At 39.7% G+C, this 20,755-nt stretch overlaps 1 long non-coding RNA gene across 2 annotated transcripts in view; it reads right to left on the reverse strand.

Annotated features, from left to right (window-relative positions):
• Positions 1 to 243: 243 nt before the first annotated feature.
• The window catches only part of LOC138105612 (uncharacterized), a 29,162-nt gene continuing 8,650 nt past the window's right edge, over positions 244 to 20,755 (reverse strand). The window contains exons 3-5 of one of the 2 annotated variants that reach the window (XR_011148567.1): positions 13,744 to 13,838; positions 10,707 to 10,814; positions 244 to 454 (exon numbers count right to left, since the gene is read on the reverse strand). This is a non-coding gene — a long non-coding RNA (uncharacterized lncRNA). Of the gene's footprint in view, positions 455 to 8,085; positions 9,080 to 10,706; positions 10,815 to 13,743; positions 13,839 to 20,755 lie in introns of those variants that run through there. The other variant, XR_011148568.1, reaches the window with a different exon arrangement.

The following is a 20,755-nucleotide window of genomic DNA, read 5'->3' on the forward strand; positions in this document are numbered from 1 at the left end:
GCTCATCATCAGAAGCAAAGCTTATTTGGACTTGAATTTAATATGCACAAAGAAATACCAGGATATTTTTGTATTATTCACTGGACCAGTCATACCCTATTAAAGGTGACCAAATTAATTGTCCCGGTTTGAGACAAATTGGGAGGAATGTCTGAAATAAATGTCCTCTTATAGAAGGCAGGTTACAGGCACCTCTCCCCTAACAGGTTCAGAAAGAATTTTCCTCGGAGGAAAGTGAAAAAAAAACCCTATTTATTTAACAAGTGCACACAGGCAGGGAAAAAAAAAAAAGAAGAATAATGCTAAATAATAAAACCTCTCGCGGTGGAGAGAACTGGGGTAGATTTCAGAGTCCTTTGTGGGTATGGCCTTCTCCTCTCCGGAGCAGCGGCTCAGCATGGGCCCCTCTGGACCAGCGTGTACGGTCTCTCAATGATGTTCTGGTGTTGCTGAACTGTCCAGAAGAGAAGAAAAAGAAGCCAAAGTTCCAGGGAAAAACTCTCGCTCCTCAGCTAGCAGACTAGCATAAAAGCAAAGGAATGTAACTCTCTTCCCTGCTGCAGAGAGCTGAGAGCTGAGGAGAAAGCAGGAAGGTGCTTTCCTCCACTCTAGCAGTCAGAAACGCAGCGGAGTGTGTATCTGTGTCCTTGAACAGAAAATCGCTTCGAAAAGTTCTCCTGGCTTCTCTCCTGCCTCTCCTGAGAAATAGCTTAAAGACACAGGATTCATGTCTGGCATAGGGCAGGTGGTAGGGAATACAGTATCATACAGTCACCCCAGGACAGTCATGATGGAAAAAACACCATGGCTCTCCAAAATTCTGGGAGTTTGGCTTAGAAGGGTTGGACTGTGATACTTGAAAGGATCTCAGATTGGGATGAGTGGTAAATAAATGTACAACCACTCCCTAAACAGAAAGTTCATCTTGACTCAGTTCTTTTGTAGTACTGCCCTTAGCCTAATATGCAGTGGTCAGAGCCAGACCTAACCACAGTGGGCCTCACCAGAGGCGTATTAAACCAAATGACATGAGGTGCATGATGCGACATCAGGTGCCCCAGGAATGTGTGTATTTGGTTGGTTCCTACACTCCCTTTACCTTCAGTCACCTGGCTCCTCAGTTGGCAGTCACACCGCTGTCCCAAAGAATGGGGGCGTTTTCCTCAGCCATGCTAAAGAATCTCTTTTGAAGTTTTACAAAGAGGTGTCACTGTTTTGGGACCCTAATTCGATGAGAGTTGAGTAGATAATTCCTTGGAGAGCGTTGCTAAACTAAATTGGAAATGTTCTACATTTAACTAGGATTGTTTGGTAGATTTACAAATAAAATGTTCTCAGAACCTTTTGGTATATGAACAAATGAAAGCTGCCAAAAATATGTCTTTATATGAAAATCTGGCATGTTGGAAATGACTTAGCTGATTTGTACTCTTATACACTTGAAAACTGAGTAGAAGTATACCAAACAAGTTGCTTATGGATTGGGTTCTAATTGAAGTGCCTTAGCAGCCTATTGCTGTCCAGAGAGGTGCAGAAAGAGAACCACAGAATTTAAGATCCAGTCTTATTTCACACTATTCTGGTTTAATGGAGAGCTGCAGATTGGAGGGTGAACCATGGGATTACATTTGCAAGTGTGTTTACAGATACAGTATTGATTTCCTTGCTCACTAAGAGCATTTCTGTACTGCCACTGCTTGCAATAAACAACCCTGCAAGAGCCTACATGGTTGTGAAGCCATGATGCATTATTTAACAGGACCTAATCAATATAAAACAAGCATTCCCTTTGTTAGAGGAGTGCTATTGACAGAATACTTCTCCCTTTTAATTTTTTATTATTTTGCATCGATTGCTGAAGCCCTGCATACTCTTCAACAACATACACTAAGCTAGACCTAACCACAAATCTCACTTTATATGAAAAAACAGATTGCCCCATTTTAGCACAGAATTAATTTGAAAGAATATCCAGCATTCTAAGAAATCAATATGAGCATAGCCATTAACTTCAATAAAAGAAAAAACAGGTCTTTGATCAGATATAAAAATCAGTCCATTTAGCCATCTCTGAAATAAAAGATCAATACCAAAAAAAACCACAACCCTTCCTATTCCCAAATAAGTCCTTGACTTAAGAGTTCACCTGGCAAGAATGCATGGAATTTGGATTACTTGGCTCAGAGTAGAAGAAAAAGAATTTTTCCACCTGTAATTTCAAAAATAATATTCTCTACCCGGTGTCTCATGTTTGCCTGCAGTTCTATTAATGCCATGTCTGTAACATCATTCAACTGACCGTAAACAAGTGCAAGTTGGGTTTTATAAAGCCAGACAGCCTTGCACATCTCTCATTTATACTCTCTTAAAAATCTTCACCCAGTTCAGTGGGAGCAGGGATGAAGTAGGCAGAGAAAAACCTACTTAAAAATTCCACATCTGCTTCTTGGATTTTCCTTTGTAGGAACATGCTTAATTAGTGAAGTTTTAGTATCTTCGTAATAAAACTCATGAACATAACTGTCAACCACCCTATTCCAGGCTCGTGGTCTCAACTGGCATCCATAACTGCTAATATGACATTTAGGGAATCAGATAATTTGGCATACAGAGATCTAAAAAACCCTCTAAATTAATTTGCTGTTTGAGTACATTTCTTTTCAATTTTATAAAAGGAAAAAATACAGCTTTTTTCTTCCAGTCCAAAAGTTAAAGATTTACACTAAAAACTGAACTCTAACACAATCTGATTATTTTGACCCTTCCTATATCTACTGCAGTGAAGGTTTCAGATATTGCCTCAAGTTGAATGACAACCAATTTATCATTCAAATTTGAAAATCTTTATGAAGAAATAGGTGATGAATGCTACGTCTGACATTTTGGAAAGTGATGAAAATGGTAAGTAAAATAAATATGAAGCATATAAAGGCAAGTCCCAAATATGAAGCAGGCATCTTTTTATCTCTAGCTCAGAGAAGATACTTCACTCTTCTCTGAAATCTGTTTTGAAGAAAGAGAGAATAAACTGGGAGAAGATATGTTTTGCTAGTTAAGAGATGAGATGGAGAAGATATGAGGAGAGGATTTCATATTGCTGTTTTACTATTAAATAACCACTAGTCATTCATTGCTGAATGTAAAATATTTAATGGTCCTAGGATGTCCCTTTCAAGTTGCTTTTAAAGAAGTTGTTACAAACTGCAAACATCATAGGTATCTGAAAAAGTTTACAAATATTTTGTAATTGTTTAGAAGTATCCTCTGCTATACCATTCTATTAGCAGACAAAGCAAAAAAAAGAGAGAAGAGAGAAGATGATATTTTGCAGAACCTCTAAGCTTATACCTCATAGCATCAATCACGGTGAAGAGCACAGCTTGCCAGAGGCATTTCCTTTGTAATCCAGAAGACCATCTGTACAGTGTTATGGAATACAGCAAGCAGAAGCTTTCATACTGCTGCCCAGGCCTGTGTGCATATACACACCTACTGCAAAAGCCAAAGGGATACCAAGGGGACAAGGCGTCACAGGAGTTCACTTTATAAATTATACTCTAGGTATTAGTCAAAGTTTAAAATTTGTCCCAATCACCACCTCGAATGCTCAGAAGTCTTCCTGTGTGGATATGAAGGCTTGCCATACCCTAGTCTCCAAATTTGGGTGAGGAGGACAATTATTCTTTGACAAACTGACAGTTTGTGTCAGGAGAGCCCAAGAGAGGTCTCATGAGGATATATGTGAAGTGGCAGGGAGCACTGAACTAGGAGTGTGCTCCCTGTCTCGTAGGCCATATAGAGACATTCCAGTTTTAGCCAAATTATTGGGATTGCAAGTGCTTCGCTTAATGAGGAGAGACCCTCTGGGGTCTGCAAAGAGATCCAAACAGCAGAAAAGCCAGAACAGCCAAGTGGATTTAGCTGCTTTGTATTCTGTGGTGGGAAATTCAGTTGTTTCATCTTGGTCAGAGGATAGACATAAGGTTATGCAGGTCTTCAGAGGTGCAAAATCACCCCTCCCAACAAGGAGAAAGAAGAAATCACCTGAAACTCTGAAGCAGGAAGGTAAACCCATAAAGTAGGCTCCTACCAGAGACAGGCACCAAAGGACAGAAGATAGGTGGCAAAACAAACCTCAGGGCTGCCAAAACACTGAAATTCTGACAAAGCAGCACCACACAAACTTAAAAATATGCTGATGGCCTTAGAAAGGGAGTCAACCTGCCTGAACAGGTTAACCTCAGCTAAAGATTTCCTTCCAAGCTTGTACCATTTTGCAATTGCAAGATTCTCTCTCATGTCATGAACTATAACAAATTCTCTCTATTGATTTTTTTTATACTACTTTCTAATTCTAAGAAGATTCACATTATTTTGTTAGGATTCTATCAACTTTTTTCCTTTTCCCTCCTTACTGTAGGAGCCATCCAGTAAGAAGCACTGTCGATACTACTATATATCCAAAAAGATAAACACTTGGCAACTTGGCAACACTTAAGCATTCTTCATCCTTATTCTTTTATGCATCATAAGGATCTGCTCAGAACACCCACATACACACACAAACATTGTGTCACTCACACATAATACACTCCTTTTTCCAACCACAATTTTTCCTTTCCCAACAGTTCCAACTATAATTCACTGGCAGAGCACAACGTTGGAATAAGCATCTCATTTATCACTGGACAAAGACAGGCCTTTACTTCTCCTCAGCCCTAAAGGCCAAAGTGGAACTGTTTGCATCTCATTTGTCATAAACTTTCAGTAGATTAGTTAGTTTATATCTGGGTGGACTCAGACAGCCTGGAGCTTACTGCAGTGAGGTTTTTTGTTGTTTTAGTCAGGATGGGGGCAGAACTCACAGTTCTAAAGCTTTACTTTCACTGCTCAGCAAGCCTGACTTTATCCGGCCTGCAAGAACAGAAGAGCTGTGGTTCAAAAGGGCTCCCTAGGGTGCTCTGGCCAAGTAATTACAGTAACTTGCATAATACCTCTCATCAAGAAACTGCATTTTTGCAGCAAGAAGAGGAGTCTTGTTCCATTCACAGCAGAGACTTCAAAAACAGAAAAATGGCAGTCTCCAGTACTAAACTGCCTGTAATCCATTTTACCTTACCAGCAGAAGTAAGGGCAGCAAAACAGGAAAAAAAAAAAAGTGAAAAAGTGCTATGTGCAGTTTACTAGAGAACTAGAAAAGACACTATTCTTTTTGTCTCAGTTTGGTAGAAGGGAGCCCTCAGGAAGAGTTTACATAAGGATTGGCTAGTGACCCCTGAACAGCAGAACTCTCTTAGAAGCTATCTCACAGTTCTTCACTCCCAAATTCACAGGCTACCACCCAAGGAGGGATTGTGCCTGAGGCTTGCTCTTCTGTTCCACAACTGCTTGGTACATGAGGATGCCTGCATATGTCTCAAAATTGTTGATTTTGTGCAATTTGCCTCCCTTCCATCACCCCCTGTCAGTCCTGCTCCCTCAGATGGGGACACATCCATGACACTCTCTAAATGATACTCTCCAGGCCATTTACAGACTGTGAAGTCCAACAAGGACCTTTGGTGGTCTCCACGGGACTAAGGCTCTCAGGATGCCAGCAGAGAGTCAAGAAGAAGAAAACAGTGATTTAAGGTCTTACTTATAATTTGGGAGAATCCTTAGTAAAACAATGCTTGTATCATGTGCAAATTGGGACTACAGTAATAAGGATTAAAACAAAAAAAAAATCATGTCTCCACAGGATATTTCTTGGAAGATAGAGACAGGGGTTCTTCACTGGCAGGAGAGCCTTGTTCCCCCACTCCTTAGGCAAATTCCCAAGCCAGTGAATTGCTGGCTGAAAGATTGACTGCATCACCTGCTGGCTTTATTAATGGTGTAAAAGTCCATCATGCTATTTCCCTGGCTTTGATTTTAATGAAAATAAGTTGATATGTAAAACTAAAATACTTTGTTTAAAAAAAATCCCATTCTGTCCCCGAAAAACCTACTTCTAACCAATTTCACTTCTTTTTCATGTGGCAAAAGCAAGGACCTGTTTATTTAGACTTAGCTCAAGCCAAGTTAATGTCCACTTTTAGAAGATCATTGGCATTTAAAAGGGTAAAATACACTGGTTTGTAAATGAATCCCTATTCCATTCCCTGCTCTTTATACAACAAGACTTAATAAATTAAAAATTTCAAACTGTGGCTACTTTTACTGAGATCCTGAAATTTCCATAAAATTTATTTGAACTGTGATGAGAAAGCTTAGTCTTATATATTGGTTCTCTATTCACAAGATACAATGTATTTTTATATTTCCAGTTTTTAAATACTCCAATTTCCTCCACAGAAACTAACTGGGTCTGTTCCCCACCCATTTTAAACTTTTTTACTCAAGCTCAAGGATGCCAAGGTTCTGCTTAGTACATAAAGCATCTGATATTTTGAAAGAATAAAACAATTTCTTTTCTTTTCTTAGTGAAGCGTATATTTAAGGATGAATAGACCATTTTAAAATTTCGACAGCAGCACTTAGCCAAGAATGCAGAGATTGATAGTTTCTCAAAAAATTAAGATTATTTTAGGACATATTTGGTTAACAAAATATCTCAGGTTTCCCACCCAGCCTCAACAGTTGGCTTTTGCTGTACTAACCACTGCTGTTAAATTATATAGTGCACACTGCACTTATGATGGACATGGTCATAATGGACAATTGGTTATAGTGGACAAAAACAGATCTCCCAAACCAAACATATTAAGTTCAAGACATTCCTCTCTGGTTATAACAGACAAACATTGGCCACAATGCCAATTTCTGGACCTTTTTCTCAGTCCTGTAAGTGTACTGAATAGAAATGGGAGCTAGGGAGGAAAGTTACAGGAATACTGTGTCTTTAAAATAGATTGTGCCCTAAGCCAAAGACTGAACAAGATGGTAAGAGAGGTTATGCCAGACTTGCACTTTCTGCCAGCCTGACTGACCACTGCATACTAAATAAACCCAGAATTTTCTATAATCTGATCTCTCCTGCTCTTAGAGCCAGCTTCAGTGAATGCAGTACCATGGAGATGTAGAAGGACTCCAAGTCAGCACTCCTTTGCAGGGCTCTTCCTCAGATGGCACAGCCTGTCCTGACCACACAAAAGGCCACACACTAAAGGGTGCTCCAATTAACATAATAATTTTCAAGGTAGCCCTTTGAATCCTGTTTACATCCATATTAGGCAAGAGTACAAGGGGGCTTGGTGGGAGAGTTAAAATATACCCATTTCAAATAGAAAGAATCTTGTGAGCTGTCAAGAAATGTGAAATATTTATGATCCACAGCTCATGAAAGAATTGCATGTTAGGCTCAGTCAAAATCTCATGAGATTTTCATGACGCTCACCCAACACCAAGAGCTATTGCAGATAAAAAACATGTAAATATCTATTCAGGTCCACTTCTTACATAGTGCCTGTCCTGGCTAAATTTCAAAAATTAAACTATCAGTGGTGAGCGCAGAAGTGAGAGGTATTTTTTAGGTCTGCTTTTGAAACAAATAAAATCACTTTGGTTTTCACTTCTATTAGAAGTAAACTGAATTTAAACCTTTTGGTCTAAAGAACAGGGACATAAGTGAGGCATGCTTGTCCAAAATGTTGGCAAAGCCTACTCACCTGAGTTCCTCACCTGAGTGCCTTGGCAATAAAACACACAACCCTTTTTGAAAGGCTTTAGCACGCATTTTAGTAGCCACACACTTGTTTTTAGGGGCCCTTTGGCAGACCTTTCCTGGCCATGATCTGTGTCACTAGTAGAGTTAGTTTTTCAGGATCCTTGCCTGCCTGAAGCTCAAGAACTCCCACTCTGCTTTACATCTTAAAACACAGTAATACATAAGGACAAAATTCACACTCCTCCATTCACCAGGACCCACTCATACCTATAAAACAGCTTTAGTAGAAATAGAGAGGTTCTCTTTTTGCATGACTAAGGCCCTGAAAGAGGGCACCCTGTCAACCGATGCTAATGGAGAAGAAAAGCTGACCCAAAATGTAATTCTGCATTTCAACGAGAAGCTTCATTTCATTCTATATTTTCTTTGGGGTCAAAGTCTGCCAAAGCACAGCCTTGACTTCTTGATTTCTAAAAGCAAAAATGACTACTTACTACATTTGATAACAATGTTACCTGTGAATTTTAGTTATACCCTATGTGAGCCCTCTGCAAAATAGTGATGAACATCCCAAGTCAGCGCAAAATACATTGGAAGTTCTTTACCTAATACCTAAAACAAATTTCCAGAACAAAGTTGAAAATAAATCATAGAGTATCATGAGTTAGAGGGGACCCACATGGATCACAAAGTCCAAATATTCACATTGCACAGGACAACTCCAAAATTCACACCATCTGCCTAAAAGCAGTGTCCAAAATCTTCTTGAACTCTGACAGATTTGGTGTCTTGACTGCTTCCCTGGAGAGTCCATTCCAGTGCCCCACCAGCCTCTGAGAGCCTTTTTCTGATATCCAAACTAAACCTCCCTTGACTCAGCTTCATGCCATTCCCTTGGGTGCTGTCACTGGTTACAACAAAGAAATCAGTGTCTCTCCCTCCTCTTCCCATTGTAAGGAAGCTCTAGACTGCAATGAGTTCTCCCTTCAGTCTCCTCCAGGCTGAACAGAAAAAGTGATCTCAGATATACCCTTAATGCTTCCCCTCAAGGTCCTTCACCATCCTTGTAGCCAGTCTTCGGATGCTTTTTAATAGCTTTATATTCTTCTTCTATTTTGGTACCCAAAACTGCCCCCAGCACTCGAGGTGAGGCCGCCCCAGCCCAGAGCAGAGTGGGACAATCTCCTCCCTTGCCTGGCTAGTGATGCTGTTTCTGATGCCCCCAGGACACGGTTGGCCCTCCTGGCTGCCAGGGCACTGCTGGCTCATGTTCATCTTGCCATCAATGAGGACTCTGAGATCACTTTCCACGGGGCTGCTCTCCAACCTGTCATTCCCCAGTCTGTACAGATGTCCAGGGTTGCCCTGTTTCAGATGCAGAATCTGGCACTTTCCCTTGTTAAACTTCATACAGTTGATGATTGGAATCCTCTGAAATATGATGGCAAAATATTTGTCATCCACAATACTCTGGTGTGACAGCACACATTCAAAAAGACTTGAAGTTCACATAGTGATCTTCCAGGCAGTGGATGCCTGCTTCCACTCCTGTGTATCTTCCCTCTTTGTCATAAAGTGAGGGCATCACAACACACTGTGACTGTCTACAGATTGTTTCATTTCAACAGCAAGACAGATGCCACAAGTTTGTCCTATTCTGGAGAAAAATTGCTAACAAAATATGATCAGTGAATGAACATTGTGGCAAGTCCGGTGACTTGAAACTGTATAGGGAATATAAACTGGCAAACACACTTGCCCTCTAGAGTGATAGTAAAAAGGGTTTTCAAAATGTATTCAGATGTACTATATTTTCCAAAATGGTAAGAAATATCTCTTTTTAATTAGGTCATTCAGAGCACTTGAGATTTGGTTGTTTTGGGGGTTTTTTCCCCTTATTTTCAATAATTTAAGGCCTATTTTCCAGTTATTAAGTAGATCCTACCTTTATTCAAGCAGTGTTAATGTACAGAATTTGAAGGACAACATGAAATATCATCGAGAGATGTGGCTGTCATACAGATTTCTACTCATTTAAACTATCATTGTGGCACAAAACTTCAAGTAATCACTGGACTTTCTCTTCACTGGCTAACCCAAAAACACAAGAATAAAACATAAATAAGTGAAAAACATCATTTCCCCAGAGAGTGTCTTAAATAATTGGGAGTACACGTTGATCTCTTTTGCTTATCTATCTTCTTTTCATTTCCTTGGTTAAAGATATAGTACTCAACAGAGGGAAAAAAGGAAGGCAAAGAAAAAAGTGCATTAAGATTACACTTGGCATTTTAAATACAACAAAGGGTACCTATAGGGATGCTTTATTGTACCATCGAGTAAACTCCAGCTGTCAGCCCTGTGATCACTTCTTCAATAGGCAAAAAGGACTCAGCTCTAACCCAGCTACATGCTGGTTCCCACCAGTAGAACAACTACATCCTTAGGAACTGCATTCACAATTATTCCCTGATTTTCAAAGAACTTTGAAAGAAAAATGTGAATAAACTTCTTAAGTGAGTGGGGTTTTTCTTTTCTTTTTTTATTCTCTTTTTTTTTTTTTTTGGAGTTAAATAAAAAAGCTGTTTATCTGTTTTTGTTAGAGCTAAAGTACAACCTTTTGCCAGAGATTAAAAATTCTACAGGATGACTTGAAAATCTTATGGGTTTATTGGTTCCCCTATTATGTTCACATTAAAGAGACCAAAATATGTTAAATTTGACCCTTTACCTGGAGAGGGAGGAACTACTGCATACATGGAGTCAGAGAATATGCACTGATGAAACTTTGATCACTTATTTAAATGTGATATTGTGGGGAGAAATCCCAGCCTGAAGGAAATGGGATTTCTCTCATTGGCTTCAGCTGGACCAAGGCACCGATAGTAATTTCTAGATTTGTTGGGTAACTTTGCTCAAGATCCACATTTCACAGAACAAGCATAACTGAACACTGGAATTGATTTAAAACTTTGAACATTTTCATGAGAACTTTTCTTTTTCAGAGTGTTGTCTTTTAAATTTTGTGGAGGAAAATCATGAAATCAAATAAACTTACTTTTGAAAATCTGCATCAGTCCTACTTGAAATGTCTAATGTTATGTGGTTTTTCTTCTGGATTTTTCCTTTTTCTTTGTTGATTTCCATCTTCATTTTCTTTTACCATCTAAACAATAGAAAAATAAAAATAAAAAATAAGAAGCATGAGGAGGGGGAAGAGGAGAGGAATGACAATTATTTGGGAAGGGAGATGACTTTTTCCTATATTCTATTTCTTGCATTCAAAGACAAGACAGAAACAAATGGTGTAGCTTCAAAATTACAAATTTCCCCTTTTTTTTCAGTGTTTTGCTACACTACTTTCAAAAGAAACCACTGTATTTTTAAAAGCTAATTGAATTTTGTACGTTGTTTCTCTTATGAATTTATCTTCTTCATTTCTAAGGCCATTCCACTAACCAATTATTCATAAATTTATAAAAAATTTCACTCTAAATTTCTCTTTCATGTAGATAGGAAAAACACAGCAAACTGACAGTAGCAATCTGTGCAGGGCTAAGCAGCATATGGCCTTCAGCAAAAAAGGACCATAAATAATTTCAAAAAAATTTTTACTGTGGCATTATACATTTGACAAACTATAGGCAGCAATCCAAAATACAACTATTCAGCAATTTGTTTTCAGTGAAATGCTTCTCCAGGTGGCTGAATGCTTAATTTTCAGTTCTGACCTTAATTTTCAGTCAGCTAACTAATCTACTCTTTCAGCCTTCTCCATCAACCTTAAGACTTCATAAAATTGACTCAATTTGTTTTGCCATAATTTCCTGACCAATCAATAGTCTATGTGTTTATAGCAAAATACCTTTTTCAAATGTCTGAAATCTCCATTTATAGGGTCTTGAGGAAAGGGTCAGCTACTGAAATGACAAGCTCAAAGCATGAGGGGAGCTGTCTGAGCCTTTTTTTTTTTTTTTTTTTTGCTTCAACAGTAATTCTTGTCACCTTATAACTCCATTGAACAATTTTAATGTAAAAATGTAACAATGGAAATATGAAACATTAGGAGTGGTGTTCCACAGAGGTTTTCTGTCCAAAATTTTTTATGTAATACAGACGAATCAAACCAAAAAAATACCTACAAAATTGCATATTTGCTTCATGAAGGTACTTCCATCCTCAGGAACAGAAAGTTGTGAAAAGGAAACCATACACATATGAAACATTTTCTAAGAAAAAAAAAATTCAATTTTATCTATTACAAATTTGTCAGCTGTATACTTGCTCTGTGCATACACTTGAGCAATGAGCAGAGAAAGTTTCAAGTCCTCACACTTCATTCTTCATGTCATACATTATCTGTATGGCTTAAAAAGAGATACTCTTTGATTAGTGTAACAGAGAGTTTATTACAGATCCTACCAGAATCCTGGCACAGAATATTTTGATCAGTTAACAAAGTTTCTAACAAAGTCATCAATAAGAGTGGCACAGGAAAATATTTGAAAAATTTAATATCTGTACCTGAGGATATCATTAATCAGGGGTGAAGGTTTACTTTTGAAAATCCTTTCATCTAGCATATCTGTTAAACACCCATAAACACCTGCCTACCTCCAGGGGATTCAATACCCCATGGCTCTTCACCTTTTCCCCCTAAGTTCCATCTAGCGGGAACTGCAGCTATATTTGGCTTCTAAAAGCACTCCCAGTTGCTAAGTGTATCTGTGTCCCTTCATCCAGAGTGGCTAGAAGAGCCCTAGCAGCTCCAGGTAAGACAGAAAGAGGTCCCAACACATGATGTGCCTGTAAGGTGATGACAAAAATCTCATCAGAACTGATCACAAAGCCCAGTGCCCGAGTTATGCTGTGCTAGGGACTGGCTGAGCCACCTCAAGGCTTGCTGCAAACATCTACTTCCCTACTCTTTCTCACCACAGCATATACTTCTCCCTTCTTTCCCCTTATTGATAGACCACTCCTGTGAAAAATTTGAATTCTTTCTTAAATTTCTTACACCTAACACCTCTTTAAAATGTCAAACTCCAAAAAGCACTGTCCCATTCACTCACCATGCTGTTTCAATATCAAGGGTGACTGCAGCAAATGTTGTGAATGGTGCTTTTACTCATTAGGATATCTGTTACACCATAGAGCCTTAAAATTCTCCATAGTACTCCAAAAGCCACAGAAATCTAAAGCTTTAAAGCAAATTGGAATTAATACTATCTCCTTAGACCTCTTCTCTTCTGGATTTGAATTCCTTTCATTTAATTTGTTTTATAAACACTCACAGAAAAGTCTTTCTGTACATAACTTCCTGAAGTTTGAAACAATGAATGAAGTGAAAGCCCTAATAATGTATTGTGGTAATTCATCTCAATGTAAAAAAATAATTGTAAATTATTATTAGATTAATCCCATTATATTGGTACTGAAGAACACACGAATGGAAGGCAACATGTGACATGGGCAGCTGTGCACACATGTGTCCCATGTTCCAAAGGCTGGAAAACAGCCCAGAAAAATAATACCTCTAGGTTTCAAAACTTCAGTGAATTTAATATTTTGATTTATGGGGTTTTTTGTCATTTCATATTTAGATAAATATTTAACAATATTCAAAATACATAACATTAATTTGAGTAACCAGGTAAAGTTAAGCATTCATTTGCCTAGGCACTTTCAAAATATATCTTTAGACAATCTAAGTCTTTCGTGACCAAAACCAGTTTAAAAAAATATTATCCTAAAACAGAGCTTTTAATATCCATAAGTACCATACTAAAATGCATTATACAGTTCAGCCACTTAGAGATAACTGGACAGATATCCTAGTAGTGGAGGTTTTCGTAAACAAAAGCATACTCTGCAATATTCTGCTATTTAGAGTTCTTTTGTCTTTCATGCATTTGGAAAGACTTAACAACACAGTCTTTGATAGAGATATATCATGTGTTAGATGACTTATTGGTGGTACTGTAACTACAGAGGTAAGAATTACTTATCCTTTAATCATACATAGGCATTATGACCTTTTAGCAGACAGATAGTAACAGCAAAACTAAAAAAAAAAAAAAAACCAAAAACAGCACCTCTTTTGTTTGACGAAGACTGTTTAGATATCAAGAGCATTTCCCACTCATTACTCCTTCTTGCTCACCTCTGGGGGGAAGGAAAAGCAGTCATTCTGTAAAAAGGACACAAAATCCTTCACTGTAGTGTCACTGGCATGTTCCAAGTCCATGCAGAAAACCACAGCCCATTTGGCAGAAAGCTACCATTTTACCCATCTGGAGTATAAATCTGCCTGTTTCTGGACTTCCCACAATCACGTGCTGATTTCCCAACAGAACAGTTTCTGCACAGGTATGGTTCTCAGCATAATCAATGTGTTACAGAAAATGTATTGTGGCCCTGGATTTCAGCCAGCTCTGAACTGTCAGGGTCACACATCACCACTCCACTGGCGCTCCCAGAATCTCCTGGAGGACTGGGAGAGGGCCAGCACTCAAATGGTGGGGGACAACCCACTGTGATACAGATTCATCAGCCACAAGAAGGACACATCTGTGCATTCAACCACCTGAAGTCCCAGGAAAGAAAAAAAGGGAGCCAACACCAAGGGAGCTGGTGTACTCCTGCTGTGGAGAGCAGGGTGCAAGTGCTGACCTGGGACCTGACCACTGCATGGCTGCACTAGAGCTGTATGGCCCAGGCTGCCTGCAAACACATGCCTGTCCAGTGCTGAGCTTGTTCTACTGCTCCAGTTTCTGCAGTTCAGCTTACAACTGGTAAAAGCTGTTTGCTCTGTGCTCCCATGTCAAGAGCAGACAAGTCTTTAGGAATGGTACTTGGACAATCTTTTTCCCCTTCTGTCTTTTGCTTAGTCCAACACTTAGACCAGGACATACACTTTCAGTGGGATTTGTTCAGTGTCATCAGTGTTCATTTATGCTAAAGAACCTCTATAAACCTCTCCTCTATATTTATGAAGTTCAATCTTTTTTCTAAAACCATCTGGCAACTATACCTGGGACCTATTTACAGTATATTAAACAAAAAAACCCCAAACCTTCAATATCCATCTCTCAGAGGTAAAGACTGTGCCTTCAGTTTCACAGTTATATCTCTGCAGCCAGTTTGGAAAACAGAAAGCTCTCCTTGACTTTGTCTTTTCCTCCTTTTATGAGTGAAATCAGTACTCACAAAACAGTAACACTCTAGGTAGACAGTCTTGGCAAATATACCTGTTTCCACATATGCAGCTTGTGCAGTAACTCCATGTGAGGTCTGAAACAGGGAAATAATGGAACCATCTCCAAAATAATGAAGCTTGGTTGAAATAAAAAAGCAATCCAATGGAACACTAGGAAATTATTTTAGCTATAAAATCTATAAAAGGCTTATCCAGGTAAGAAGGCTCTAGCTCATCGCTTCATTATAATATTTTCCAAATAAAAGTAATTTTTTTTTTTTTGACAAGCATTATTTCATTATAGGAAATGAACCCTCTTCTAAACATTGTTTTAGATAAAAAAATAGATTTATACAGTTTATTTTCTGATGTCTTGTCAATACTCGGCCCAACAACCCTTCAATTCTTTTTATAGTAGTGTCCATTCACAAACACATACAAAGAAATATAAAGAAAGCTTCTCAATTTCTTTAAATGATTACAACACCCTACAGATTTTAAGAGAAACACCTTCTTAACAAATAAAATATAATCTTTTCAATTAAAGGTCAGCAGAATTGATTTATATTGGTTAAATTCCAAAGTAGGTTCATGTCAGTGGTATCACAGCTATCTTTCAATTTGCCTTTATGTTTAAGTAATGTTCATGTTATTGAGAGAAAAGTTAAATCACTGAGAATGCCCTGCAACACTGGATGCTTCTTAAGACTGTTTTATGCAGCTGTAACAGCTGTATCAGCCCATGGAGCCAAGTGAGGGAAAAAAAAATACTTCAACCAGTATAAATTATTTATTATATTAAGTAGTACTCAGTACCAGTAGAACACACTCAAGTATCATCTAAATTCTTTCTAAGCCTTTAATTTTATACTCATATAAAATTTATAAATCCTTTAATAAATAAAACTGTGATTAATTTTAATTTGAGCCTCAGCCATACCAGAATAGCATTTAGGAGGTTACTGAAAAATGTCCACATTGTGTAAAATAATATTTTCACTATTCATTTGAGGTAAGAATGGATATAATACCTCCTACACATTAAGAAACTGAGAGAAGCAAGATCAATACTAGAATACCATATTCTAATTCAAGATCGTGGAGCACTGACAACTAATAGAATGAAAACTTCATGCACGGTATTTCTCATACAATAAAACTCAGCTTTCAGCAATGCTTAATATTTTTTATAAAGTCACTATATATTTTTTTAGAGGAAGATATTAATGCATTTCTGTGTGCTGAAATCAGAGTGAGAAAGCAGGTAAATAAGAATTAATCTATAACACCAAACAACATCCCTTCTTTTCCTGTTTTGCTGTAAGGTGTTTTTAGCTCAGTCACATTAATGTGCAAAAAAATAATCTTTTTTTTTTTGAAAATTTTTCCTATTGAATGCATTAGGGCATAAGACTCTTTTAGAAATAATATTTTAGTTATTAACAATGTGACATTAAGGATGATTCAACAACTGCCTAGTAGATTTCTATGGTGGGTCTTAAAAAAAGTTGATGTTGTATAGTTTTAGCAATATCAGAGAGTTTCAATTTATTGGTATTCACTTAATGTCCAAAGCCATTTCTGACAGTTGAAAGACATTTTAAGATACTTCCAACTTCAAACAATATTATTTATGAGTGTAGTTTTTTTCCTCAGAATTACTAAGTATGCCAGGCTGAAAACAAGAATCTTTTCTAAAATTCTAATGCTGTTTTCCTAGATAATAAGAAAAAGGTAAATGAAAACTTTTACTATCTATTAGCAATCAAATAGTAGTATATGAGAAACTGCATACTCTTGGATACATATGTTTGCAGTATAGGTAAATCACTGTGTACTTAGCTCTTGGCAAATACTCATTTTCATTTTCTTTGCACCTCAAGAAGCCAAGGTTCTTCTCTTGAAATCACCATTTCAACTTATATCAAGTAATATAAAAATTATTTTTGTTTGCAAATATTTTTACATAATCATCTTGACACATTGAAAGTCCAGTACACAATAGCTCAGTCCTTAAATTTTGCTAATTAAGAAGCCTAAATCTTCCCATTATTTATCTGCAGTCACAAAAGAGCACTTCGTTTACTGTCAATTTTCTCAACTAGGAAATGAGCTAATGTTTTGCTGCTCTAAATGTTTGACATTTTGCTCCTGTGAAAATAACTGTGGCTCTTTTTCATTTCAGTAGTGGCTGATTTTTCTTTCAAGATCACAAAGAAATACAAGCACTTGGTTATTTTGGAAAGGATCCTTGGGTACCAGCAAACATCTTCTGGACTTACTGTGGTCACATGTCAGTCTTTAAACATTAGTCTCATTCCAAGACATAATGGATTCCCGGATGAAATTTACAGTCTCATTTGAAAACTTCATCCAATGTGAAAAGCAAGATCTCATTCTTGCACCATCATAGCTCAGAATTCACTCCATCACCTGCTCAGCACCTCAGACCACCACAGTGGCACACTGCACTGAAAATTTCTGCAGTCAGATGTTCTGCTCTATTTAGAAACTTTACACCTGGAGAAATATTTTCAGACAGCTCTAAGAAAGCCTTTATCTGAAAACTGTCAGGTGTTTTCTTGCAAATGCATTTTAAAGCCTCACGCAGAAGATTTGCATTAATATATATCAGTGCTCAGATGTGGCCAACACTTTGGAAAAATGAATGAAGAGTTCAGAATATGTTCTTTTTTGTCATGACATTACCCAGACTGTGTTGCAGAGTCCTGGGACAATATCCTGTTTGCTTGAAGGAAGCATAAAGTGTTGAGACTCACACCTGAAATCTGGAAACAGATTTAAATTAAAGTGACCTTGTTTAATGCTGCTCTGCAAAGCTTCAACTGATTGATTTAGGCATCTCTTATTTAGGCAGGAGTTGCATGAATTGAGAAATATGCTCTGTGATGGGCCATTATAGGGAACAAATCTAAACGAACCACAGCACATATTCTCCTCCATGAAGTCATGCCATTCTCTTTCCTTATTTTATTTTCTCATTCTTTTGGCTAAATCTTATTCTGTGCCATGCAAATTATATTCAGAACTTTGTGGGCATTATCCTTATCTCAGAAAAGGCTGAGCAAATAAATCTGACAGCCCAAATATATAGACTTCAGTCTTAGCCTTCAGTCTTCTCTGCTTTTTCCCTGAACACTATACACACAAGCCCCAAAAAGGTACAACTTTCAGCTTTCTTCACAGGCACAGCTTATTCTGTTCAATATCACTAGCTCCCTTCCCCTCCTCTAAACTGCCTTTTTGTCCTGTTTCTGCTTTACAGCCCTGTTCAACTTGCAATTCTGTGCTCTATTCTACTCATCAAGAGTTTTGATTCCAACAGGAATTTTACCCACTAAACCATAAAGAGATATGCAAGACACCTGAAGGAGAAGTTATCCTAACACAAAGTCCATACTGAGATCCAGAGCCCTAAAAAAGATTGAGATTGGCAGAATTTAGGAAAGTAAAGCTAACTTATGTCTCTCAAAACCCATAAGCAACTCTCCTGTAATGGTCCGAGTTCCTAGCTGTCTAAAACAATTTTGGCACTGTTGGGGTTTTTAGTTTAGTCCTAGTTTTTTTTCTGTTAAAGGAATTTTTTCCCATAGCATGTTGCTAGGAGATAAATGGCCATACTTGAGAGGAGATAGCCATACTTAAGAAAGACAAAAGGGCCCGGCCAGGCTTTTGTTCTCACCTGGCGGGCAGTTCAGTTCGCTCTCAGCGTCTGGAGGGAGAAGGTGCAGAGAGAGGAGCTGCTGGTTCCCGTTTTTCGGCGTCTTTCCTTTCTGCTGGAAACAACACCGGGGATCCCAAAGCTGCTTTCCCTGCCCTGCTGGAGCGTGGGCTGCGGCCGCCCTGCACCGCTGCTGTTTTGAGCCTTCGCTACGCTGTAGCCGTGCTCACCCTGCCTGCCTGGAGCCCCGGGGGGTTCCCCTTTTGGATACATCTCGTCTGCCACCCGGGATTTGTGTTTGTACCTGCCGCTCCAGCCTACCAGTCCAGCCTGCTGTTTCCGAGACTCCGGGACCAGCTGCCCACCGGTTTCTGAAGCTCCTTTGTTCCATCCTTCCCCGGGATCCCAGGGCATCAGAGCAGCCGCGTGCTTCCCGAGCTCGCTCCGGAGCGCCCCCTGCAGCCGCGGGGGAACCGTCGCACCTGCCCTGCTCACCGGGAGCCGCCAGCGATCCCTGTCGGCTGCAAGCGGAACTGCACCCGAGGGGAAATAGCCTGACAGCCGAGAAGGCTGGGACTGGGTTTGTGTTTGCTGTTACTGTCATAGTTGTTGTTGTTTTGTTTGACTAGTTATATATATATATCTATATATATATAGTAAAGAACTGTTATTCCTATTTTCCCACATCTCTGCCTAAAGACCCTTGATTTCAAAATTATAATAACTCAGAGGGAAAGGGGTTACATCTACCACTCCAAGGGAGGCTTCTGCCTTCCTTAGCAGACACCTGTCTTTCAAACCGAGACAGATCTTGGCGCCCAACCGTGGGGCCTGAGGGCATTAAGAGAGAGAGGTGAAAAAGGAATAACAGTTCCTGAATAACTTAAGTTTGTGTGTTGGATATAGGAACCTTGGTAGGCAGCACTATGTGGTCTACTTTGCCCTGGTTCGGGTGGCATGTGGCCGTGGCTATATTCTTCCCCTTTGCAGCTCCCTACTTGAATATGGGTCCTCTCACTAAGGCTACCATTGCTGTTATCCAGCTTGTGCTATGGGTCGAGAAGGTGAGGAATTCATGGGTTTTTAACTTCCTCCGGAATGTGGGCACGTGGATAAACGGCTATCACACACTGAGCTCATGTTTTTGGGGTTATGTTAACAATGGTACCTTCTGTGAGGAAATGACACCAGGGGAAGTTTTCCCCCAACCCCTCAACCAGTTATTTGGACCCACCCCATCAATTTTTGAAGGGTTTAGATTCCCTCTGAATACTAACCACCTGCTGCTGGTAGGCCTACTCTATTTAGCATTCAAAGATAAGTTGAGATTGGCTTGGATAACTACCCAGACACCAGCCCCAGAGACTAGAGATCCTGCCCCAGAGCCTGACCCTGCCCCAGAACCTGACATGGCCCCAGAGAGTAGAGTTCCTACCCCAGAGCCTGATCCTGCCCCGGAACCTGACACAGCCCCAGACACTAGAGATCCTACCCCAGAGCCTGATTCAGCCCCAGAGCCTGACACAGCCCCAGACACTAGAGACCCTGCCCCACAGCCTGATACCGCCCAACAGCCCACCTCAGAAATGGACTACCCGAAATGGGTGGGGGTACTGGCGAAAGGGATGCAGGAGATGTGCCAGGAGATGGGCCAGGTGCGCAAGGAGATATGCCAGGAGATGGGCCAGGTGCGCCAGGAGATGGGCCAGGTGCACCAGGGGATATGCCAATTGCTAAGGGAATACACCTCCTCAGCTAGTGAAAAAACCTCTCCCTGCCCCAAAGAGGGTGAGTCCGACGGTGCAGCAGTGGAACCCACAGATGTTACAACCGCCCAGGTTTCAGCTGAACCCCAAGGACAAGTACAGCCAGCAGCAGTCGCCCCTGTGCAAAGGAGGAAGTGTAAGACCAAATCAGTACGACCAGTTAATGATGATGGGGAACCAGGGCCCTCACAACCAGCAGGGGAGCCAGAGCCAGAAATCATCATTGAGTCCCTGTCGTACGACAGTCTCCGTGGTATGCGAGACGACATTGTGCGAAGGGGGCGTGAGCCTTATACCACCTGGCTGCTTCGGGTTTGGGACCTTATGGGCACAAGTGTGCAACTGGATAGTGGTGAGGCAAGGTATCTGGGATCGTTGACCCAGGACCCAGGTGTGAACCAGGTATTTGTGAGGGAGCCAGGACCCCTTTCTCTCTGGGACCGGCTCTTAATGAGTGTGAG

Source organism: Aphelocoma coerulescens, chromosome 2 (assembly GCF_041296385.1).
Source record: "Aphelocoma coerulescens isolate FSJ_1873_10779 chromosome 2, UR_Acoe_1.0, whole genome shotgun sequence".
In the NCBI taxonomy this organism is placed as follows: domain Eukaryota; kingdom Metazoa; phylum Chordata; class Aves; order Passeriformes; family Corvidae; genus Aphelocoma; species Aphelocoma coerulescens.